Consider the following 7,965-nt stretch of genomic DNA (forward strand, 5'->3'; position numbering starts at 1 on the left):
CATGCTGATCACTTGAATTTGAGGTATTTTATTTATTTATTTATTTTAATTAGCTATATATGACAGCAGAATGTGTTTTGATTCATTGTACATAATAGTAGCACAACTTTTCATTTCTCTGGTTGTACATGATGTAGCATAGCACCATATATGCAGTCCTACATGTACCTAGGGTAATAATGTCCATCACCATCATTCCTGCCCCCATTCACCCTCCCTTCCTCTCCCTCCCCTTAGCCCCAAGTTCCTCTATTTTTCCCATACCCTCCCTCCCTCCATTAGGGATCAACATCCACTTATCAGGGAGAACGATCTGCCTTTGGTTTTTTGGGATTGGCTTACTTTGCTTAGCATGATATTCTCCAACTCCATCCATTTACCTGTAAATACCATAATTTTATTCTCTTTTAATGATGAATAATATTCCATTGTGTATATATACCACAGTTTCTTTATCCATTCTGAAAATGGTGTTAAATGGAACATACAAACAAGATTTTGAAGATGAAGTTCTAAAAAAAAGTATATTAAGTATCTCAATTTTTCTTATTGAAATTATAATTGCATTAAAACTGTATAGTGCTTTTGGTAGTATGGCCATTTTGACAATGTTAATTCTGCCCATCCAAAAACATGGGAGATCTTCTAAGTTCTTCTCTAATTTATTTCTTTAGCATTCTGTTGTTTTCATTGCAGAGGTCTTTCACCTCTTTTGTTAGATTGATTCCCAAGTATTTTATTTATTTATTTATTTATTGAGGCTATTATAAATGGGAGAGTTTTCCTAATTTCTCTTTCAGCTGACTCATCATTGTTACACAGGAACACAATTGATTTATGGGTGTTTAATTTTATATCCTGATACTTTACTTTTTCACTTATGAGTTCTAGTAGGTTTCTGGTGAAATTTTTGAGTCTTCTAAATATAAAATCATATTATGGGCATATAGGGATAGTTTGAGCTCTTCTTTTTCTATTTATATGGCTTTAATTTCTTTCTTTTGTCTAATTATACTGACTAGTTTAAGGACTGTGTTGAATAGAAATGGTGAAAGAGGGTATTCCATTCTCATTCCAGTTTTTAGAGGGAATGCTTTCAATTTTTCTTCATTTAGAATGATGTTGGCCTTGGGTTCAGCATCTAAAGCTTTTAAAATAAGTTACATTTCTACCATCTCTAGTTTTTCTAGTGTTTTGAACATGGATGAATGCTATATTTTGTCATATGCTTTTTCTGCATCTATTAAGATAATCATATGATTCTTGTCTTTTATTCTGTTGATGTGATTAATTACATTTATTTATTTCCATATGTTGAACAAAACTTGTATCCCTGAAATGAACCCCAGTTGATCATGGTGCACTGTCTTTTTGATATGTGTTTTCTATGTAGTTTGTTAGTATCTTATCAAGAATTTTTACATCTAAGTTCATCAGGGATATTGGTCTGAAATTTTCTTTCCTTGATGTTCTGTGTCTGGTTTTGGTGTCTGGGTGATATTAGCTTCATATAATGAAGAGTTTGGAAATGTTCCCTCCTTTTCTATTTCATGGAATCATTTGAGAAGGATTGGTGTGTGTTCTTCTTTGAAGATCTGGTAGAATTTGGCTGAGAATCTGTGTGGTCCTTGTCTTTTTTGATAGGCTTTTAATGACATCTTCAGTTCCATTGCTTAAAATTGATCTGTTTAAATTTTCTATGTCCTCCTGATTGAATTTGGGTAGGTCATATGTCTCTAGAAATTTGTTGATGTCTTCAAGATTTTCTATTTTATTAGAGTATACATTTTCAAAGTAATGTTTGGTTATTGTCTGAATTTTGGTAGTGTCCATGGTGATATTTCCATTTTTATCAAGAATTGGAATATTACTCAGCACTAAAAAAGAATAAGATCATGGCATTTGCAGGGAAATGGATGGCAATAGAACAGATTATACTAAGTGAAGTTAGCCAATCCCAAAAAAACAAATGACAAATGTCTTCTGTGATATAAGAGTGGTGACTCAGAATGTGGTAGGGAGGAAGATCATGGGAAGAAGACTACCTCTAGATAGGGAAGAGGGGTGGGAGGGAAAGGGAGGAAGAAGGGAAATTGCATGGATGGTGGAAGGAGACCCTATGGTTATACAAAATACATGTATGAAGATGTGAATTTGGTGTCAACATATCTTGTATACAGAGATATGGTAAATTGTGGTATAAAGGTGTATTAAGAATTGTAATGCAAAAGAATAATGATAATAATGCTCATGTAAATAAATAAATAAATAATTTTTAAAAATTTTAGTAATTTGAATTGTCAGTTTTATTTTTCAAAGAGCCAAATTTTTGTTTCATTGATTATTTTGAAATTTATTTTTGTTTTAATTTCATTGATTTTGTTTTAATTTCATGTTATTTGATGTATTTTGGCTGTGATATTAATTCATTTCCTGACTTCTTCTACTTTTGGTGTTGAGTTGTTCTTCTTTTTCTAGGGCTTTGAGAGGTAATGTTAGGTTATTTGGTGACTTTCTGTTCTTTTAATGAATGAACTCAATGCAGTGAACTATTCTCTTAGCACTGCCTTCATAGTGTCCCAGCGATTGATATGTTGTGTCACTATTCTCACTAACTTCTAAGTTTGTTTTTTAATTTCATCCCTGATTTCTTCTGCTATCCATTGGTCATTTAATAGCATATTATTTAGTTTTCAGGTGTTAGAGTAGTTTATATTTTTTATTTTATCATTGATATCTAATTTCATTTCATTACAATCTGATAGAATGAAAGTTGTGATCTCTATTTTTTTGTATTTACTAAGAGTTACTTTGTGGCCTAAAATATCTGTTTTAGAGAAGGAACTTTCTTCTTTTAGAGAAGGAAGTGTATTCAGTCATTCATGCATGAAATGTTATTTACACACACACATATTTGTTAAATCTAAATTAACATTTGTATTATTTAGTTCTATAGCTTATTTACTTAGTTTTTGTTTGGAGGATCTATCCAATGGTGAGAGACACATGTTAAAGTCACCCACTCTCATTGCGTTGGGATCTCTTTGATTCTTGAAATTAAAAAGAGTTTGTTTGATGTATATAGATGCTCCACTGTTTGGTGCATAAATATTTATTAATGTTATGTCTTGTTGATGTACAATTACTGTAAACAGAATGGAAAGACCTTTCATTGATTCTGTTATTGAAGTATCTTTGGTTTGTTTAGGGTGATTTGTTCCCTTGTTTTTCATGTTGTTTGTGTGTCTACCCATCTAACATCATGGATCTGAGACAGTAGAGTTTCTACCCTGTGGACTTAATAGTGTCCCTGAAAGTTTCCAGCACCTCACCATGTACAGGGAGACAAATAATAACAACCACTGCAAACAATATATAGCATTAAATCAAATAGTTCCTGCTATGACATCTACAGTGTTAATTTTTACAATAAACAGAAATGATGTGATTAATTATTACCCACAGTAATAACATTAAGTTTGCAAATAGGTATACAGTTTCAAGTGGTAGAGAGGAGAGAACAGAAATGATGTAGAATGTGATGGTTATGAGGGAGGAAGAAAGAAAATAGAAGTAAAAAATTAAAGGAAGTATGAAGTGAGAACACTGGAGATTGGCCATTTAGTGGAAGAATAGAGAAAGACAATCAAGGGAAATAGATAAGTAAGAGAAAAAATATGTATAAAGCAAAAATTTAAATAATTAAAAAATTAATTAAAAATAAAGTTGAACTATATTAATCAAACATCCTAGTTCTCAAAATACTGATCCATGAAAAAATAACTAGGCAAAATGCTAGAAATGAGAAAAAGAAAATATATGGGTAGGTATGTGTCCATGAACCATTAAAGTTACAGTTAAACCGAGAAAATAGAAAAATAAATTAAATTTAAATCAAATAAAAAAAAAAGATCTTGATGAAAAGTTAAAGAATTGTTTCCGTTGGAGGTCACATGATTCTCAGCTTCCCATGGCAGTGGTAGGTGGGGTGGCCTAGAGTGCTGGAGTGTGATGCCTTCTCTACCCTCAGGGTTGGGTTGCTGGATTGTAAGAGGAATTCTGTAGGCAGAACTCCTGAAGGTGGGGTTTAGGCTTACATAGTATTTAGGTTCTTGCTTGAATGGCGATTGATCTGAAGATTTTAAATCAGCACAACTCCAGGGCCCAAGAGTTGCCAGTCCTTACTGGAAGACTGGACCCCACCCATCTCCCGTGGGTTTCACTCATGCAGTGGAGAAGCCAATTCTTAGTTCTCTCTTTCACCCGCAGACTCCATGTTCCTGGTTCCTTGGGTTCAGTCTTTAAACTCCAATCTCTTCTGCCCACCCTTTCATATTTCCAGTCTTGCACATGTCACCCATCCAGTCTAGCAAGCGGCAGGATTGGATGAGAATGGGGAAAGCCAGGTGGGTTTCCATGACCAGTAATCCCCTGTGTAAACCCCTCTCCATGTTTGATTTTCTCCTGGTCACTTAGGCATACTCTGTTATGCTGTGTGGGTTTGCCAGGAATCAGCTCCTCCAGCTGGTGGTCTCCCTCACTGTGGCTTCAGAATGTTTTTTTCCTCTGTTCTCTGAGGGTAGCCCTGGGAGATGTGGTTTCTTTCCCTCAGAAGTATATTGTGCAGCACACCTTTCAGACCAGTTGGACATTGTCTTTGATCTCTGGTCTCTCCATAATCAGACACTTCTGAGGCCTCCTAAAAATGTGGGTTCTTTTAATTCCCTTTTCTTTCCACTTTGCTCACAAAAGAACCACTCTGGCTGTTGCTTCCAGCCATTGCAACACATGGCATTAGGGATTTCTTTCTTATTTTATTATATCTAATGTCCTGAGTCCCTAATCTACTTTGAATGTCCAATATTAAATCCCAGTTAGGTTCCGCTCTCCTTTTTATTCACCCACCTTGCTTGAAGTTAGCTGCTTATCTGCCTTATTGGTTTCATACCACAGAGCAGCCAGGAAAGTGGCTGTTCTCTATTCTGCTATCTTGAAAGATTCTGAAAACTAAATTTACAGTTAAATTTGATGCTAAGCATATCTGGTCAATTTTGGATTTATACATCTCATTAAATAGTCACATCAAAGTTTCATGTTAAATGTCTCAATTGAAGAATATTGCCAGCAGCCACTTTTATAGAATGCCTGATGGCAAGGTTGCTGAAAATCTTCATTGGTTTGTCCAACTATACTAATTTCTTTATAGCAGACCAGATAAATTAGAAAAGAAATGGAATAAGAGCCATCAGTTATGAAAACCAAGAATATTTTAGAAATAAAAGAGTAATAAAACAGATTATAGAGATTATTCTGTTAAGTAATAACAAAAGAGAATCTAAAAATCGTCCCATTTTTGTCTTTTCCAAATGGGAAAGTCAGCTAAACATTCATTGAATTAATGCACGTGCTAATGAGACAAGAAATAACCTGAATCTTTTTTTTTTAATGTATCAGGGATTGAACTCAGGGGCATTCAACAACTGAGCCACTTCCCCAGCCCTATTTTATATTTTATTTAGAGACAGGGTCTTACTGAGTTGCTTAGTGCCTTGCCATTGCTGAGGCTGGATTTGAACTCATGATCCTCCTGCCTCAGCCTCCAAAATCACTGGGATTATAGGCATTCACCACTGTGCCCAGCAATAACCTGTATCTTAATTTCCCTGGTTCCAAGTGTGGTTTCAATGTATTCATATAGTTCATTTTTTTTGGATTATGTTCAAAGTACATATAAGAAAAATAAACATCTAATAATTGAGTACTACTTTTATCTCCTACCTGCTGTATTGGTTTCTTTTCTTTTGAGCTTCTATATCCACCTAAACTGGTGGTTTTATATATATATATATATATATATATATATATATATATAATTTTATTATATATTATATAATGCCTTATATATAATATATGGAAGCATATATAATCACACATACACAGGAATAGTGGAAATGTAGATAGATACATACCTGCATACACACAAACATATATAGATACATATATCAGCATTTATAAGAAATTAGAGTTTGGTTAAATTGTTTCCCTTCACCTACCTGTAATCATTCACCATGTAACCTTTCAGTTATACACACACATACACAGATACATAAAATAAATAAAACAATAAATAAAATGTATGGGATATACTACTAGATGTGTGGGATATACTACTTCAGCTCTTAATTTAGAACTTGAAAATATGACCAGCTCTGCCCTATGCACTATTAGCAAACATGATACAAGTAAAAGTTTTAAAATTAATGCAGCAATTGGGCTTACTCTCCTACACTTCTGTTATTGTTATATAAATAATATATCTTGGGTAGGCCACTAGTCCCATGAGTACAAGAGAGACAGAGAGAGAGAGAACTTCAACTTATACTATACTTGGAGCCAAGATCAGCCTAAATAAGCCAACCTCTAGTCAGCATACCCATTTGTGAACAAGAAAAAAATGATTGTTGTTTTATGCCTCTTAGTTGTGGGGTAGGTTGTCACAAGCACAATTGTGGCAATGGCTAGTACTTATGTATGAAGAGATTTTTTTCCCAAAGTAACTAACAACCCATAGTGTCGGAGTCCAGCTCCAACAGTGGGTCTCAGGAGACAAACGGGTGGTGAGGAATCGGCGAAAGAGGGGTGGAGAGACAACACAGACACCAAAGTGCAGGTGTTGATCCCAATCTTTACTTGTGAACTTGATCATATATACTTTTCATTTTGGCAGGCTCACAGTACTTTGTGGTTACAAAACAGGAATCATTATTCAAAGAAACAAAATATTACCTAGCTACAATCAGAATAGAAGAATGCATCTTGGCTTATGCATAAGCAAACATTTGTACTTTCAGTTCGCGTTTTGCTTTGAGCTGTTTCTGCTTAGTTAACTTTTAATAATAGTTACAAATGTCCCAAACTATTGGCCTATACCTTGACTATTCTTTCTTAACTTACTGACTGGAACCGGTGCCATGGTTATGGCAAGTGGTTGACTTGTTATTAATTTTAATCAAACAAGAGTAAGAGCACAAACCATTGTGCACAGGAACAAGTTGCCCAGTACTAAGGACTAATCTGTCTTCTTAACATTAATTTTTCTTCTCTAGATTTTAATTTAATTTCTCAAAAACTTCCTTGACAGGAATACAGGGAGTTTTCCATTAGACATTAACAATTTACACTCCACAGCTGAATCATTGCATTTAGAGCAAACAGATCCATTCTTTAGAAGTAGTTGTATTAATTGGGAAAGTCATGTTTTTTCCTTCATACTTAATGGTCATATGAGAAGTCACAACTATACTTATTAAAGGAATACAAAAACAAATCAGCCCATTCCCAGAAATATACTGCGCTCCTCCAGAGGATGGACGCCTTGCGCCATCCACCTCAGTAGGGCCTTGCCATTGCCTGAGTCAGGGGAGGGGCGCAGCACCATAGAATTTATTTTTCAGTGTTTGCAAATAGTCATCATCAAAATGAGTGTAGTATGCCTCATGACAAAATAAATCCTTACCAGAGGGAGATGAATTATTTTGCCACAATAGCAAATGTGTAGTTATAATTTTAATGAACTTCAGCCTACAAATCACATCTACTTTTCCTCTCTCTCTGTACTAGGGATTGAACCCAGAGGATCTTAACCACTGAGCCACAACCCCAGCCCATTTTTTTATTTTTTATTTTGAGACAGGGTCTTGCAAAGTTACTTAGAGCCTTGCTAAGTTGCTGAGGCTGGCTCTGAACTAGTAATTCTCCTGCCCAGCCTCTTGGGCTACAGGGATTACAGGCATGCACCACCATGGCCAGCTATTTTTCCTCTTAATATGTATGTATACATGCACTCTCACGCATGTGAATATCTATGTAATTATTACACTGAAGTTCATATATGTGGTCAACATGCTGTTTGTTTATGCTCCACCCTGCAGAATCTGTGCTTTCCAGCCTGCATAATCACGAGTC

The sequence above is a fragment of the Callospermophilus lateralis genome, chromosome 11 (assembly GCF_048772815.1).
Source record: "Callospermophilus lateralis isolate mCalLat2 chromosome 11, mCalLat2.hap1, whole genome shotgun sequence".
In the NCBI taxonomy this organism is placed as follows: domain Eukaryota; kingdom Metazoa; phylum Chordata; class Mammalia; order Rodentia; family Sciuridae; genus Callospermophilus; species Callospermophilus lateralis.